General features: G+C 39.1%; 1 long non-coding RNA gene across 3 annotated transcripts in view; it reads right to left on the reverse strand.

The window, feature by feature from the left end:
* Positions 1-17,750, reverse strand: part of LOC118394246 (uncharacterized) — a 69,631-nt gene that overhangs the window by 49,369 nt on the left and 2,512 nt on the right. Inside the window, exon 3 of one of the 3 annotated variants that reach the window (XR_004827700.2) lies at positions 14,383-14,463. The exons of 1 other annotated variant lie outside the window; for it this stretch is intronic. This is a non-coding gene — a long non-coding RNA (uncharacterized LOC118394246). Of the gene's footprint in view, positions 1-14,382; positions 14,464-14,695; positions 15,178-17,750 lie in introns of those variants that run through there. One more of the 3 variants, XR_008064016.1, reaches the window with a different exon arrangement.

Here is a 17,750-nt window from a genome sequence, read left to right on the forward strand (position 1 = left end):
GACTGAAGCATTTCGTATACATTGTTTGGCTTCAGGAAGGCAGTGAGTTGCTGCGCAACAGCCTTCTCTAAAATATTTGAGAGGAATGGAAGATTCGATATAGGCCGATAGTTTATATTTTCTGGGTCAAGGTTTGGCTTTTTCAAGAGAGGCTTTATTACTGCCACTTTTAGTGAGTTTGGTACACATCCGGTGGATAGAGAGCCGTTTATTATGTTCAACATAGGAGGGCCAAGCACAGGAAGCAGCTCTTTCAGTAGTTTAGTTGGAATAGGGTCCAGTATGCAGCCTGAAGGTTTAGAGGCCATGATTATTTTCATCATTGTGTCAAGAGATATAGTACTAAAACAGTTGAGCATCTCTCTTGATCCTAGGTCCTGGCAGAGTTGTGCAGACTCAGGACAACTGAGCTTTGAAGGAATACGCAGATTTAAAGAAGAGTCCGTAATTTGCTTTCTAATAATCATGATCTTTTCCTCAACATGTTCCATGCTCTGTATCACCTATCTCCTCTGAATACATAAAGACTCATAAATGCATCTTTGCCTGCACCCCTACCAGAGCCCACGGTAGATAGGCATCTATTTATCGTAACCCTTGCCTTAATTCAGTTACATTGGTCCTTCGACACAGATTGAAAGGAGACGCCCTCAATGGCTGCCGGTATAATTACCTGGCCATAGAGATATACAGAGGGCACAACTGCCACGAGTGCTCTCTGTCCTCACGTGACCATAGAGTTGGGTAGAGGGCACCACAAATGCCCTCTCCCCAACTCCACGTCACTGAGGGACCCTATACAGATATGTCTCACCCATAAGGTTAATTATTTTCTTTGATTTAATTTAATTAGCCATTTAAGTATTGAGATTTGGGAGTAAACAGCTTATTTCCCAAGACAGATAATTAAACCGTTTTCTAAGATCCCATGCCACCACACAGACAATGTTATGAAGATTAAGAGTTTTTAATTAAACATTTCTCGGTTTTACACCATTCACAGTCACAAACACATTCACACGCTCAGTCCCATATTGGAGAAGCCTGTTCTATTGTATAGATGGTTAGCTAACAACATCACGAATATATATATATATATATTTTTAAAGGTGTGGATCAGCTTAATATTGTGGAAAGAATACTAGTTCCATCAATGTAATTGTCTGCATCATTTCCAATCCCCCATATATTTTTTTGGCTAAATATAAATATCCATACACATATATACATACACATACCTATATACACATACCTATATAGACACACTTACTTTTTTAAAGAATATGCCTTTATTATTATTTCCCACAAACCCTACCACCGATCCCCCAATTGGATTAAACTAAACACTTTGGCTTTTACCTTCAATTTATACATCGTATATACATTTTACTATTTTGCAATAGTTATTTATCTTTATTTTTTGTCCTTCCTCTATTTCGGATGTCCATCCAGTTGTATTTCTATTTGTAACTGTGGTATTTCACAAAAGTTATGAACCTATATACATCTTACAGACCCCGTATGTTTTACATGTTTTATCTTGTTATTAGTCCCACCCTTCAGCTCCTTTCAACCTCTCCCATCTATCTCTCACCATCATCCATGTTGGATTTCTATTTGCCATTAGGATTTTTTTGTTGTTATTCTGTCTCTCACTGTTCAAATAAACCTACCATTAAAATTATAGACTGATAATTTCTTTGTCAGTGGGCAAACATACAAAATCAGCAGGGGATCAAATACTTTTTTCCGTCACTGTAATATAAACTCCAGTCGTACTTTATCAAAAGCCTTTTCAAAATCAGCTATGAAAACCAGGCCTGGTGTCCCTGATACTTCATAGTATTCTATTGTTTCCAGTACTTGTCTTATATTATCTCCAAGGTATCGTTCACGTAAATAACCTGTCTGATTAGGATGAATAATATCTGACAATATTTTTTAAAATTCTATGCGCATTTTGCTAGGATTTCTGCATCACAACGCTGAAGTGTAAGAGGAAGTGTTAATTTTACAATATTATTAGGGGGAAAAATCCATACAATTAGTTTCAGTTAGTGGAGATGGAGGAGCCTGAAACAAAAACATATTCTTTAAGTACTTTACTTCCTCTTTCAAAATATCATTTGGTGAATCATGCGTGACTCCATCATTTGTAACAAGTTATATTTTTTTGGTAGCATTTCTATTTTGAAGATGTGGTGCATTTTTCCCCATATTCCATCCAGTTTGCTTTATTTTATAAATCTATTACACTGGATCTTTCTTGAATAAAGTTCTTCCATTTCTTTTTGTTTTTCCTCTAACTTAACCTGTGCCTCTATGGTACCGTTTTTATTGCTATCTAACTGTACTGTTAGTCCTTCAATTTCCTTTGTTAATATGGACGCTTTTGATCTAAATTGCTTTTGTTTTATGGATGAGCACTGAATTGCATGGCCTCTCAAGGCACACTTAAAAGTGTCCCATACAAGGGGATCTGCTGTACCTATGTTATGTCTGAAAACTAAAAAAAGTCTGTTATAAATTCTTCTGTCCTATATCTAAACAATTTATCATCTAGTAGGCTTTGATTAAATTTCCAATATCCTCGCCCACGTGGAAATTCTGTAAGGGTAATATATATGCCAATTATGTGATGATCCGACCGCATTCTGTCCCCTATCAACACTTTTTAAAAACTTTTGGTGCCAGAGAGAATGGCATAAGAAAGTAGTCAAGACGACTAGCTTGATTAAGCCTCCGCCATGTATATCTCACTTGGTCAGGGTATTTAAATCTCCATATATCCACTAATTCCAAAATATCCATGACATTCATGATTTCCTTAAGTGCCTGAGGGTGATTTCCTTTCCGGTCCATAGAGGTATTTAAAACCGTATTAAAATCTCTCACCATAATAATAGAGTCTTGTGTTGCTTGTATAGTTGATAAATTCTTATATTTTCAAAGAAGCTTGGATCATCATTATTCAGACCGTATAGGTTAATAAACCTGTCTATTGTCCAATAACATATTTAAAATAATCAATCTACCTTGATAATCTGCTTGGACAATTTTGGATCAAAATGACTGTTAATTAAAACCATCACCCCTTTTGAATTTCTTTGCCCATGGGAGAAATATATTTCGCCCCCCCCAGTTCTTTTTCCATAAAACTTAATCTAAAATTGTTGAATGGGTTTCCTGTAAACAATAGCTATTATATTCCTTCTCTTTTAGCCAGGTAAATACTGATCGTCTTTTCTTATTATCTGCTAGGCCATTACAATCGTAACTGGCTATACTTATTTCACCACTTACCATAATGAGACACAACTTTCAATTCTATTTATCAAATTATATGTTTGTAAACATACCATTAAAAAGTAACATGATGATTGAGTGTCTATATAGCTGTACCATGATATTTGCATTGCTACTAAGTAAACTTCCAATTGGTCCCCACCATTCCACCCGCTAAAAGCCCTCCTCATCCCGAGCTGGGCCGTAATCCCAATGCCCGGTAGACCACCTCCAACCCTCCGTATCCCATAGCACTGAACAGACTGGGATCCATCCTTCGAAAAGAGCACACAGTGCCATTTACCGAATTGAAGTAGATCAACTGCCAAATGCATTTCCATCGCCCTCACATCGATTTGTATTATATATAGCTGTGGATCATCCGCTATTGTCCCTAACATCTTTTACTCCTTCGCAACAGTTGTGGGATACACACATACACCCACACACACACTCAACCCTTTCCCCCCACACAACCATAAACTCACATTCTCAACAGTTGCACCATCACAGAGCCCAACTCAAGAAAGGTCCTGATTTACAAATGCACTTACTGTTGCAGCTGCATGAGAAGGCCTGCAAGGTCGCGCAAAAGAAATGGGCAGAAATTGAGAGATTTTATTAACCATTGTCACATCCTAGATGAGAGGTCAAATGTACACCTTTTCCCTGAAACACCCACAATACAGTCACCCATATTGACCATATTCCCAAGCATCTCCATGCAGTCAGACTTTTGATTTTGTGCCACCAGGGTCACAATAATATACCCCCTCTGAATGTCCGAGTGTGACCCCCTCCCCATGGGTTACTGTAGCTAGTGTTGCCAGCACTGCCACTGCCTGGGTGGGGGCACCCCACCGGCTAGTTACAAGGTCATCAAGGTTTTCATTAGCAGCTTTGAGAATTTCCTTGTATAGTGTGCTCTCCCTTTAGGGAGCTTTGGCTTTGCAGGACCAACCATGCCAAGCAAGCTCAGAATGTTGAGGGGGCAGTGCTGCGCTTGGTCTCTGACCATCATTTGGCTGCATACAGACCGCTTACAGCAGGCCCATAAAACAGTTAGGGACTTCTCCTTAGTATCTGGGTCATTCAGGTGGGTGTCTAGGGTATAGGGTTGTGGACCATACCATTAAATTAGGATCATAAATAAATAATTAGATATCATTTATTTAAAAAATGTAGTTCCCCACGATAGGACAATAAATAAATCAAGTGTATAATTTATTTAAAAACTGTTCCACCATGACAATAAATAAATAAGACGTATAAATCATTATAGAAGTATATCCATCATCTGAACAACATTGAAAGCCACATCACTCATCTCGAGGCTTGCCTTCAACTCTTTTATATCCTTACTAACTAATTCAAGTATACCCAGTTTGTCATTTATTGATTTTAACAGATCGGTTTCTAAATTTACCATTCCCGGTGGTGAAAATATTAAATCGTCTGTCTGTAGAAGAGTCACGTTTTCGTTTTGGAATCGGTTCCCCTGTCTTGCTCTCCGTCATGTTTGGGTGTTGCTCGTTTCCGTAATATTTGTCAATAAATGTCTCGAGTCTTAAGCTTTGTTTTGTGTTCTTATCCAAATTGAAGGTTATCACCCACCAGATTGTGTAGTGCTAATATTTTAGTTTAACTTGCCGATATTGAATATTACGTTTTATCTTGAGGTGCTCCACATAACTTTGTTCAGTCCGCCATTACCTGTCCGCCATGAAAACAATTATCCGTCACGTAAGCAATTTGCATGCTTCAATGGGGCAGAAGTCAGTGAGTTGTTGTGATTCTGGATGGCCAGATTAGCTACCAACACTGACAAGAACTTGCCATGTGGGAAATTGTAAGTGACTCGTTTCATCTTGGTCTTGATATCATGTCTTGTTTTGACTGATTTCATTTCAATGATAATATGGCAAAAATTCTCTAGCGAGCAAAACCACCAACATGTAGTTGAGAGTCAAAAGTGCCCGTTGTGCAAATGTATTTATGTGTTCAATAAACATTGAACACAAAATATAGTTTACATGTCAACAATCTACGTCAACATCATCTGTTTTGCCCGATAGCAACATAACTGACCGGTGAGCAGCTAAACAACCAACCCATCTTTTGAGGTCCTGAAAAAGACAAATCATCATACAGGCTTCTACCTCTTCAAACCAAAAATAATCACATCCACATTATCAAAAACGAGGTCATCACTTTTCCCACCCCATGTCCTTCAATTGATCAATATACTGTAAGTTCAAATGACTACCTTTTTATAGAGATTTCATTAAAAGTAAGGTGCCTTCTTTCATAAAATATTTCCCTGTGTTGAATCACGCCTATAAAGTATGAACATGTGCTAATGATGATTCCATACATACATATTCAACATCCATTTTTGTAGGGCATGTCATCAATTAACAACTGAGCTGGGTCTAAAGCCCCTTCCACTGAATCCCTTTCGAGTGCCTAACTACTGAATATTCAGTAGTGAATACATCCACTACACTTCAAGTGGTTCTGAATGCTCTACTTAATAACAACCACTTCAGACTTCATCTGGTGAAAAAAAAATGCTTAAAAATCCATCCTTAAAAATATCAATAGACCTATTTTTGATTAAACTGTTGACATAGAACAGCTTGGGTGTGCAGAACTGCTTGTTAGACAGCTCATTACAATGTCTGGATTTAATTGGGACCTTGGGTCCTTCTGTGGCTCAGTTGGTAGAGCATGGCGCTAATTGGGTTATTAATCATAATGTATGCACACATGACTGTAAGTTGCTTTGTAAAAGAGCTAAATGGCATATATTATTATTATTATATTAATTGATTATTAATCAACACTGTAGAGAGAGGAATCCATGTCAATCTCAGCCCAAACAGCTCAGTAATCCTTTCCCTCCCAACCACTTAGACATGTGGATGGTAAGTGGTTGCTTTTTTAAGAAATATGTCATGTTACAGAGCATTCAAATAGACATCTATTTAATGGTTGAAGGATTCTCTGTCCGGTTGAACGGGGAATCATGGCAGCTCTTTTCATTCTATTTATATATGCAACATTCATAATGTTTCAAATCAGAATACAGCCCTGGTGAGTTACACACGTCTCTGGGCAGTCCCCCCTCACCTGCCTCATCTCCTGCTGTGGCGGGTGAATCATTCACTCATGTCTTCTGTGTGCCTGCCGGTGGAGGAGAGATGAGGCCCGCGACCCCCGGTGCACAATTAATTAGTGATCATTATCCCATCTCCGCTTCCATGAGTGGGCGCTGGGCTTTTGTCCTGTCTGACAAAATAGCTAACATAGCTAACACAGCCGCCACCGTGACACCCGCTGCCTCTCAATTGAGCGCATGATTTAGGAACATGACAGTGCATCATAACAGGCTTGGCTACAGCTTTGCAGCATGCCAAGCCTGATAAACAGATAGGATTCATTAGTGCTATTGTAAACACGAAATGGAGAGGAAGGAAGGAAGCAGAGGGGGATGGTGGATGTTCTAGAGGCCATAAGAAAGAAACAGATGAGATCGCACTCTTTTTGTTTTGTTCTTGCTCTTTATAAAATCACTGACAGAAGGTTTGACATTGTGGGTGACATCATTGTCGAAGAAAATGTCTTGCTCTCGCAAGAACCACAAGGGGCGCTAGACCCCTGCTTGTTTTACGTTTGTATACACAGGGACATAATGATGTCTGCTCCATAACAATACAAATGCATCTTGAGTTCATATGCATGACACATTGCATAAAACTGACTAAATGTAATCATGATTTGCATGGGGTATGGTGGCCATTGGCTCAACTTACCATAAGGTCATTGCCTCCACTTACCACAAGGCAAACATTTTGACTATATTAGCCCACAAAGCTACACTTTCATGCTAGGTTTAGGACCCCATACTGTAGCTTATGGAGACCCCAACTGATGTATAAAACTAGCTTACAATATCTACTTTGGTTTAAGTACAATACAACCTATAACACAAATACATTTTACATTGTGAAAAGCAGTTTTTGGACAACTTTTTCCACATTGTTTCTTCCTTCACAGACTCCATGAAAAAAAGATGACATCTTCCTAAATATGGTTTCCTAGAAACAAGAGGGGCTGAACCCTTTAACCTCAATTTACACCACTCTCCGCTATATTTTAATGCAGATATTCTGCAATACTTCAGCAATGCAGACTGAATCCAGCCCCAACTCTTCAGATCCATTTTTCGTTCCCAGAACCTTTGAAAGCCATTGTAACCATAAAGGGAATGAACCCTCCTCCAATACAGAAACACACACAGACAAAGGTAATTTGTGTTGACGTTTTTATTGTCTATCACATCACTGGATGCTGCTTTACAGATAATGTGTGTGCCTTCTATTGAGGCCTCTGACACAAACACAAATTAAATTGTGACAATTTTTCTATGCTGCTATTAATCAAGATGTGTGTTTGTCTGTGACTTTCTCTTTCGCTGGCTTGAGTGAGCCTTGATACTTTCCCTCTAATAAAACAGATACATGATGATGAAAGTGATACCTTCTGGAGGACTCTCCCTCCCGCCATGACTCACGACGTTGGGGGAGTAAGTAAACAAAACATGAGCGTCATTAAAAACTCCAGATAAACCAATAGGATATTCTGAGAAATGTGGTGAGGACAACAGCTGACACCGATTAGTCAAGGCTCATGGCTGGCGGCCCGGCTCAGTGTGCTGAGAGAACAGAGTGCCACAGTATGGGAGTGGCTGCGGAGTACATCTGGCGTATGGATCCTTTCCACTGTCTCCTCTCGGAGCGCAAAAAGGTTAAGGTCAACAAGACAATGTTGGTCAAATCTTACTTGCTCTCATACGTCTTTCTCAGCTAGAGGAGAAGAGGCTGGTCTGTCTGTATGGATCCTTTATCCCCAGTCTCCGCTTAGCACTGATACAGATTTTCTTAAAATTCCAGAGACGAGAAGTGTTTGTGTGATAAAAGCTACCGATGGACTGACTGAGAGTCAGACAACATTGGTCAAACATACAGGAGGCTGCTGAGGGGAGGATGGTTCATAATAATGGCTGGAATGGAGAGAATGGAATGGTATCAAACACATGGAACCATGTGTTAAATGTGTTCATAACCATTCCATTATTATGAGCCCATTTCCCCCAATTAAGGTGCCACTGGCCACCTGTGGTCAAACGTTACTTGTCCTGACATTTCCTGATAAATAGAACTTTACTAAAAAGTAGTTATTCATATTGTTTACAAAGAGATGGATGAAGTTATACACTGAGTATACAAAACATTAGGAACACCTTAATATTGAGTTGCACACAACCAACCACCCACGTGACATCAATAAGGGATCATAGCTTTCACCTCAATTCAACTGGTCAGTCTATGTCATGGAAAGAGCAGGTATCCTTCATGTTTTGTATACTCAGTATGGTGTATTCAAGAGGAATGGGACATCTTGCTTTTAAAAATACACCCAGATTTTTCTTACTTGGCAAAACCACACCCAGCACAAAATCCAAACAGGAAATCCAATGAGAAATGTGTCCAGCAGTCCTCTTTGGACCGAAGGTGGCCTTGCCAAACACTGCGGTTATCATTAGCACTTACAGAAAGCTGCACGCAAACATGCCTGTGTCAGAGTGCTATGCGAGCTGTGAAATGTTATGAAATGTTTTGAAAGCCTTGGACGAATCAGATGGGTTAAATCAGAGATTTGCTAAATAGACATTGATGCATAACAGATTAGGTGGATTAAGGGAAATGTTAAGGGCAAATAGTGGGCGACCTTGTACAGCATCCAGCCATTCGAGGCTTACACATTGTGAGTACTGGCATTATGATTATCAAAACCACAAACATGATTATGCAGCAGGGAGAGTGTGAAAGGCAATTGGAAGGCAGGATGTGGGAAATAAATAAACAGGGGTTGGGGCTGCTCAAGCATGTATAAACTGCTGCACCTCCCCAGTTCCATACAGCTTTATCTACACCACATCTGGAATGACCAATTATATCATACTGTATGTCTATGGGAGTGATGCAAGTTAATGCATGCAGATTGTAGCTTCAACTTGGGATATATATATATATATATATATATATATATATTCAGTGATCCACATACATTGAGTATCCATGACATAGACTGACCAGGTGATTCCAGGTGAAAGCTAGGATCCTTTTATGATGTCACTTAAATCCATTTCAGTGTGGATGAAGGGGAGGAGACACGTTAAACAAGGATTTGCCTTGAGACAATTGAGACGTGGATTGTGTATGTGTGCCATTCAGAGGGTGAATGGGCAAGACAAAGGATCTATGTGCCTTTGAATGGGATATGGTAGTAGGAGCCAGGCGTACCAGTTTGCCAGGCGTACCAGTCAAGAACTGCAACGATGCAGGGTTTTTCACGCTCACCAGTTTCCGGTGTGTATCAAGAATGGTCCACCACCCAAAGGACATCCGGCCAACTTTTCACAACTGTCGGAAGCATTTGAGTCAACATGGGCCAGAATCCCTGTGGAACACTTTCAACACCTTCATGCCCTGATGAATTGAGGCAACTCAATATTAGAAGGGTGTTCCTAATGTTTGCTATACTCAGTGAATATTCTGTGGACCCGTGTATAATGTGGCTCCTCAGTTGAGCACAGAAGGTACTGTAACGTGTATTGTCTGGGCTGGGAATGGTCCACACCCAGACTCACCACTCAGACTGTCGATCAGAGTAGTGGAGCAACAGCATCCCCCTGTGGTCCTTTTTCCTATTTCTGTTACTGAGGGTAAGTTAAATTAGAGGGCTAGTGAGCAAGACTGAGAAAAGTAAATTTCACTTTTGCGTTTGTGACATTTGGACAAACAAAAGGAACAATCTGCTCTGGTCAAAAAGTGGAACTATGTCAGTCTGACTACAGACACATTCCACCAGACTGTAGGGCAACAATGGACAACTTTAGTCTACTTGCCAATGGGGGCCTGAGAGTACGTCTGTTGTTTCTCTTTTTCCTGGAAATTGATTGCTTACAAAGCGCACATACCTGAGGGTTATTCCAGAAAGCCGGATTAGAGAGTTAGTGAAATCCGTCGTACCAGAATTTGAGCAACCTCAGAATTTCTGGTTTCAGAAATTGAACGTGATGTATAGCCTGATCAGAAACCATAGCAACGAATACTCTATAGCAAACCTTCTACCTACTAGGTTAACTTGACCTTAGCCTGTGCTGGTAAATAAAGAAGGGGCTTCTCTGCCAATCAGATTCTTGTCCGACAGTAAGGCTTGTTGCCTGGCTACCCATACTCCTTGCTCCTGCCAATGGTGCAGTTATTAATTACACTTTGTATGGTGTATCAATACACCAAGTCACTACTAAGATACAGGCACCTTTCCTAACTCAGTTGTTGCAGAGTAAGGAAACCGCTCAGAGATGTTACCATGACGCCGATGGTGATTTTAAAATAGTTGGAGTTAATGGCTGTGATAGGAGATAACTAAGGATTAACAACATTTAATTTACTCCACAATATTAACAAATGACAGTATGAAAAGAAAGCCTGTACAAAATACTGCTAAGAATATGGCAAATAAATGTACTTTTTGTGCTGAAAAAAAAGGGTTGTTTGGGGTAAATCCATCACAACACATCACTGAGTAACACTCTCTATTTTGTTCAAGCATGGTGGTGGCTGCATCATGTTATGAGTATGCTTGTCATCGGAAAGGACTAGGGAGTTTGTTGATAAAAATAAACGGAGTAGAGATACGTTCAGTCTGCTTTTCAACAGACACTAGGAGATTAGGACAACTACGTAAAACACAAGGCCAAATATACACTGGAACTGCTTAATTGAATGTTCCCAAGTGGCCTTAGTTGCAGTTAACTTAAATTGTCTTCTAAGGCAATATTTGAAAATGGCTTTCTAGCAATGACCAACTTGACAAATGTATTTATGAACAATGGTTAAATACTGTACAATACAGGTGTGCAAAGCTCTGAGTCTTACCCAGAAAGACTAACAGCTGTAATCACTGCCAAATGTGATTCTAACATGCATTGATTCAGGGGGTTGAATTCCTATCTAATCAAGACCGTGTTTTATTTTCCATTATAATTGTTTTGTGTAGATCGTTGACAAAAAAAAAAAAGACAATTAAATCAATTTGAATCCCACTTTGTAACACTCGTTTTGTCACTTGAAGTTTCCTATAAGAATGTGGGCAATGCTGAACGATTTGTCAAGGGGGGTACTAAGCTAACATATGGAGAGAAAAAAATATGGATCATTTAGCTATTCGATTTAGAATTTTAGATTCCATAAATGTGTCATGAGGAATAAGGTTTTGAAGTGTCTGTCCTATATTTTTTATTTATTTTTATTTCACCTTTATTTAACCAGGTCGGCTAGTTGAGAACAAGTTCTCATTTACAACTGTGACCTGGCCAAGATAAAGCATATCAGTGTGAACAGACAGAGTTACACATGGAGTAAACAATAAACAAGTCAATAACACAGTAGAAAAAAAGAAAGTCTATATACATTGTGTGCAAAAGGCATGAGGAGGTAGGTGAATAATTACAATTTTGCAGATTAACACTAGAATGATACATGATCAGATGGTCATGTGCCGGTAGCGATACTGGTGTGCAAAAGAGCAGAAAAGTAAATAAATAAAAACAGTATGGGGATGAGGTAGGTATATTGGGTGGGCTATTTACCGATGGACTATGTACAGCTGCAGCGATCGGTTCGCTGCTCAGATAGCAGATGTTTAAAGTTGGTGAGGGAGATAAGTCTCTTGCAATTCGTTCCAGTCACAGGCAGCAGAGAACTGGAAGGAAAGGCGGCCAAATGAGGTGTTGGCTTTAAGGATGATCAGTGAGATACACCTGCTGGAGCGCGTGCTACGGGTGGGTGTTGCCATCGTGACCAGTGAACTGAGATAAGGCGGAGCTTTACCTAGCATGGACTTGTAGATGACCTGGAGCCAGTGGGTCTGGCGACGAATATATAACGAGGGCCAGCCGACTAGAGCATACAGGTCGCAGTGGTGGGTGGTATAAGGTGCTTTAGTAACAAAACGGATGGCACTGTGATAACTGGATGCAGTTTTTCTGAGTAGAGTATTTGAAGCTATTTTGTAGATGACGTCGCCGAAGTCGAGGATCGGTAGGATAGTCAGTTTTACTAGGGTAAGTTTGGCGGCGTGAGTGAAGAAAGCTATATATAGAAATATAGAATATATTTATATAGAAAGCAGACTCTAGATTTGATTTTAGATTGGAGATGTTTGATATGAGTCTGGAAGGAGCGTTTACAGTCTAGCCAGACACCTAGGTACATAAATGTCCACATATTCTAGGTCGGAACCATCCAGGGTGGTGATGCTAGTCAGGCGTGCGGGTGCAGGCAGCGAACGGTTGAAAAGCATGCATTTGGTTTTACTAGCGTTTAATAGCAGTTGGAGGCCACGGAAGGAGTGTTGTATGGCATTGAAGCTCGTTTGGAGGTTAGATAGCACAGTGTCCAAGGAAGGGCCAGAAGTATGCAGCGTGGTGTCGTATATCTAGGAGATATAATAAAGTTCAGGAAATATCTCTTTGGTTTTTTTGGACACATATTTAACCCCTTATTTTTAGTGGCACAAAACTACCTCCATACTTCCATTTGTTTGCATGGGTTATCTTCAAAACGAGTCCTGTGACAATTGTGGGAGTCATAGAGCAAAACGGAGAACACTGTCATTTGTGAGATTCCCCTTTCCATAGAGTGGCCATTAGTTTGTAGACCAAACCTTTCAGATACTACAGATGTTTTTGTGAGAACATCAATTTTCGGGGTGTCTCATGGTCTAACAAACACAGCTGTAGCTCCGCCACCTTCCACCGCAGAAGGTCGACATAGGCGGATGTGGTGGATTGAGAGGCAGCCCATGCAAAAATATATCTAGCTTAAAGTGACAGATTTTGATGGAGAAATTATATTACTTAGACTGACGCACGTGTGCATCAATAGACTTAAGGATCTTAAATATTTTGACGTCTTTGTTGCATTCCCTGACCATCAAGCTGTCCATCAAGGAGGACCTTTACGGAATTACAGGAAGCCAGTTGACTGTCAGTTGACTACTTTGTTAATCTCAAATGTATAAACCTAGGCAACATGATACAATAAAATAAATTGGCCAATTCATCCCACAGATTTTCCAAGTGTCATTGGTGACATAGATGGGACCCATATCTCCATTCAAAGACCCTCTGCACCAAATGAAGGTGTACGTGAATAGAAAATATTTTTCACAGCATAAACAAACACATACATTAACCTACACTTTCAAGAAACTTATTTTCAGAAAAAGTCATTCAACTCAATGATATCCCTTGCTTCTTTTGTCAGATGATCTGTGACTCCCATGGGGTTACTACTAAACATGGGACACGTTGTTGCCCGTGTTGTCATTAAAAGCACTGAATTCAATGAATAATAATTTATCCTACTTAGGCTATGGAATGGGCCAACCATTTCAATTGTGACAGGCTACTACAACTTAAATATTAGGCTATAGCCTTGACACATATCACCAGCGTTGCAATAAAAGTGCTCTATAAAGTGAACACATTATTACTAATCACCCATGTGTGTAAGCTAGGCCTATTAGATATTGGAATTGTGCCATTGCACTTACGCATTTACCAGTAGTGTAAATGGTGCCTGGAGAACTGGGTACTGCATACTCTAATTTGGCAAAAAAAAAAAAAAAAGGCATTGTCTCAATAGGTTTTCACTCTCAAAGTCACACTTTTTAAACTAAACAACTACCAAATTAGATGTTCTAAGTCCACAGCAATGGTTAAACCACATCAGGAGACCACTTTTGATGTCTGGGAAAAATCTAATAAATGTTCTGTAGTTTTTGTAGCGCACATGAGATGGAGTGCAAAACAAATGGCCATACTGGATTGATGCAAAAAAAAAAAATCATGATTCCAGGTAGGCATTTAAAATTTGTTTTCATTAAATGTTCACAATTATTCCTGAACAATGACATAATATACAAATGAACAGTCATTCATCTTACACTAAATGGTATTTTCTTGTCCACCCACTTTTAACCCCACCCCTCACCCAATTTCCCACCTTCCCTCTCCCTGACAACCCCACCCATCTGTTCCCTCTGGAAGAGAAAAGAGCAGAGAAAACATAACAAGTCATGAACATCACTAATAACAAGAAATCAAGCAAAAATAATAATTATAATAAAAGCAAACAAAATAGATACAATTATTCAAATATTGGTATTAAATAAATTGTTGAAGTACAGTGGTACATTTCAATTAATTAATTTCATTATATTTTTCTAAGTGGTTCCATCTGACACACATCATCTTATTTCCCACCTTCAGAGTTATTTTAGAAGGATTAGACCCATTTTTTTCCATTTTCGTCAAAATGACATACCCAAATCTAACTGCCTGTAGCTCAGGACCTGAAGCAAGGATATGTGCATGTGAAATTAATGTAGGCGAATACAAGCCATGAATCAACCTAGGTCTATTTGTCATGTATGATGAGGGAGAAGTGGGACTCTGTCGTTTAACAATTTTATGAAAAACATCCAAACTGACCACGGTTGGGGGGTGTTCCCTTCCCAGCTGTGGACCCCTTGCACCCACCTAAAGGCATTCAAAACCATTTCCAAGAATTCGCTCCTGGTAACCCGTTCCAATCACCAGGTGCACGGCTGTCCATTTGCAATATGTTTCAATGGTCATTTACCATCATTAATTTGACATGCTCAAAAATACTGCAGAAATGCTAAATTGACTGGTCCGATGAACTCGGGATGGCCGGGCAGTGATAGTGCTTCCTCTCCATCGCTCGATGGTGACTTGAGAGAGAAGTGGGACTTTGTCGTTTAATGATTTTTTGAAAAGATTGTAATTTCTTTCATTGAATGAACAAAATTACCTTCATAAAAGAGATGTTGCACTTTTTTGATGCCTCTATCATACCAAGGCTTAACCCAAGGCTTGTCAGAACTACAAACACAAGCATTTTGCTACACTCGCAATAACATCTGCTAGCCATGTGTATGTGACCAATACAATCTGATTAAAAAAAGGCAGAGATGGGTTCTTCCAGATAGGATAAGGGAAGGTCCCATTTCAAGAATTTATGGGCTGCATGCCATATCTCAGGATTATTAGTAATAACTTTTCCTTTTTTTGCCCCAAAGTAAATTATATAATGTAGCTCTTATGGAAGTCCACTGTGTATTCCCCTCTTTACACAGGCCTCCGGTGATTGCACCATACATTGTCTAATTGCTCTTCACTGAGCGGTGCAGTAGTACACTTTGGATGGGGTATACCCAAACCTCCTACTTTATATAGTAGGTTAATTTGAACCCTAGGGTACTGTCTTTCCAAATAAAATGTATAAATAATTAGGCTTTGGATCTTGGAAAATAAATGTTTCAGTACCATAATGGGCAGAGTCTGGAAAAGATAGTTAAGTCTGGGTAGAATGTTCCTTTTAATTATATTCACTCTTCAAAAAAGGAAGTTGGCAATCAATTCCATCTTGTAATATCGCTTTCAATTTTAGATATGATAGGGAGATAATTGATTTTATATGCATCATTACATTTACAAGGGATCAACACCCCAAGATACTGAATGTGCTCATGAGACTATTTCCATGGGAAAGTACATTCTACTGATTCAGCATTGAATTTAGACATTGTCAGTTTTAAACCAATTTACTTTGTATCCTGAACTAGAGTTAAATACATTGAGCATCCTGAGGAGTGAGGTTAAAATAAAGATTCTGTCAAATACAGAAAAACATCAGCATAATGAGATCACCTGTGACTAAACCCTGACTTGAATTCCAGTAACATCGGTTGAAAGGCGGATGGCCGATGCAAATGGCTCGGTAGCCAGGGCAAATAGATACAGGGATAAAGGGCAACCCTGTCTTGTTCCTCATAATAAGATAACAAGACTAGAGCTACACCCATTAGTGTTAACCAAGACCGTAGGAGAGTTATAGTGTCTAGACCATGAACAGAATATTAAATTAAAATATCTGTAGAACCAGTACAAGATAATCCCATTCTACTCTATTGAAATCCTTTTCGGTATCAAGAGATACTGCTACTTTGGGAGAGGTATGATCTTCAGAGAGGTAGATAATGTTCAATAATCTGTGTAAATTGTCTGAAGATGAACGGCCCTGGATAAATCCAGTTTAAATTATATAAATTAGCTTTTGAATTATTTGTTCCAGACGACACTAATATCTTTGTGATAAATGTATAGTCAACGTTTAATAAAGACAAGGCGATACGAACCACATTGCAAAGGATCCTTATCTTTCTTTTAAAATAATGTGATAATTGCAGTGTTGAGACTCTCTGGAATGATGCATTTTAAAAGAGCTGTGGTGATCATTGGCATGAGAGTAGCTTTTCTGAAAATCGGTCATAGAATTTCACTGGGAATCCATCCAAGCCTGGCGATTTTCTTCTTTGTAGACATTTAACTGCCTGAAGAACGTCATCAGTTGTTGTGACTTTCCCAAATGATTTTGCTATTCACAAAGTGATTTGGCTCCTCCTTAGAACCTTTCTTTCTGATTGGTACAACCTATAACATAGGCTACTTTGTAGCTAATTAACTTTCCATTGTTTTTGGGGAAAGCCTTTCCATCTACCAGAAGATAGTTAGGCCTATCATTAGCATCAATATATTTTCTGTTAATTAATTTGAAGGGGTGTCCACATACATTTGCGTATATATATATATATATAGGCTAAATATGAGCCTTCCACAACAAAGACTGACTAATAATTTCATTGTTTATCAAAACAGTTTAACCTTATTTTTTGCAATAATCACTAATCTGGCTTTCAAGTCTATGGAAATGTCAATTTTTGTAAAAAATGTTTTACCAGAACCATGCAAAATACACATTCACTAATAATGACTAACTTCTTGTAGCAGGCATTAGGCTATAAAAAAGTAAAGCAGGTCTCATCAACAATCTCTCAAGCCCACGTGCTAGTGAATAGCCAGCTAACCTTTATATTTCAAGTTTAGCCAACATGGATCTATTTGCTAGCTAAGAAGGTAGAACAGTTGCTTTGTCTGTCCAGCTCCAACTGTTTGAATAACGTGTTATCTTGACCACATGTTAAAATCAAGTGGCCTACTTTATTACTAGAATAAAAATGAGTAGCTAGTTCTTTATACAATTCTGTTTTATGGCTTATTGAACATTTATAAAACACAGACTAGACAGCTAGTATAATAGTCTGTCAAAAATGCAGCTTGTTGCCTGCCTTTATACTTGTGGGATGACTCCCATTATTAGGGCAGAGATGTGCATATCGCCATTATATAGATCTCTGGTGTAAATGGGAAGGTGCACACAGCACAGGAGCGAAGGAGTCGGAAC

This window comes from Oncorhynchus keta, chromosome 14 (assembly GCF_023373465.1).
Source record: "Oncorhynchus keta strain PuntledgeMale-10-30-2019 chromosome 14, Oket_V2, whole genome shotgun sequence".
Lineage (NCBI taxonomy): Eukaryota > Metazoa > Chordata > Actinopteri > Salmoniformes > Salmonidae > Oncorhynchus > Oncorhynchus keta.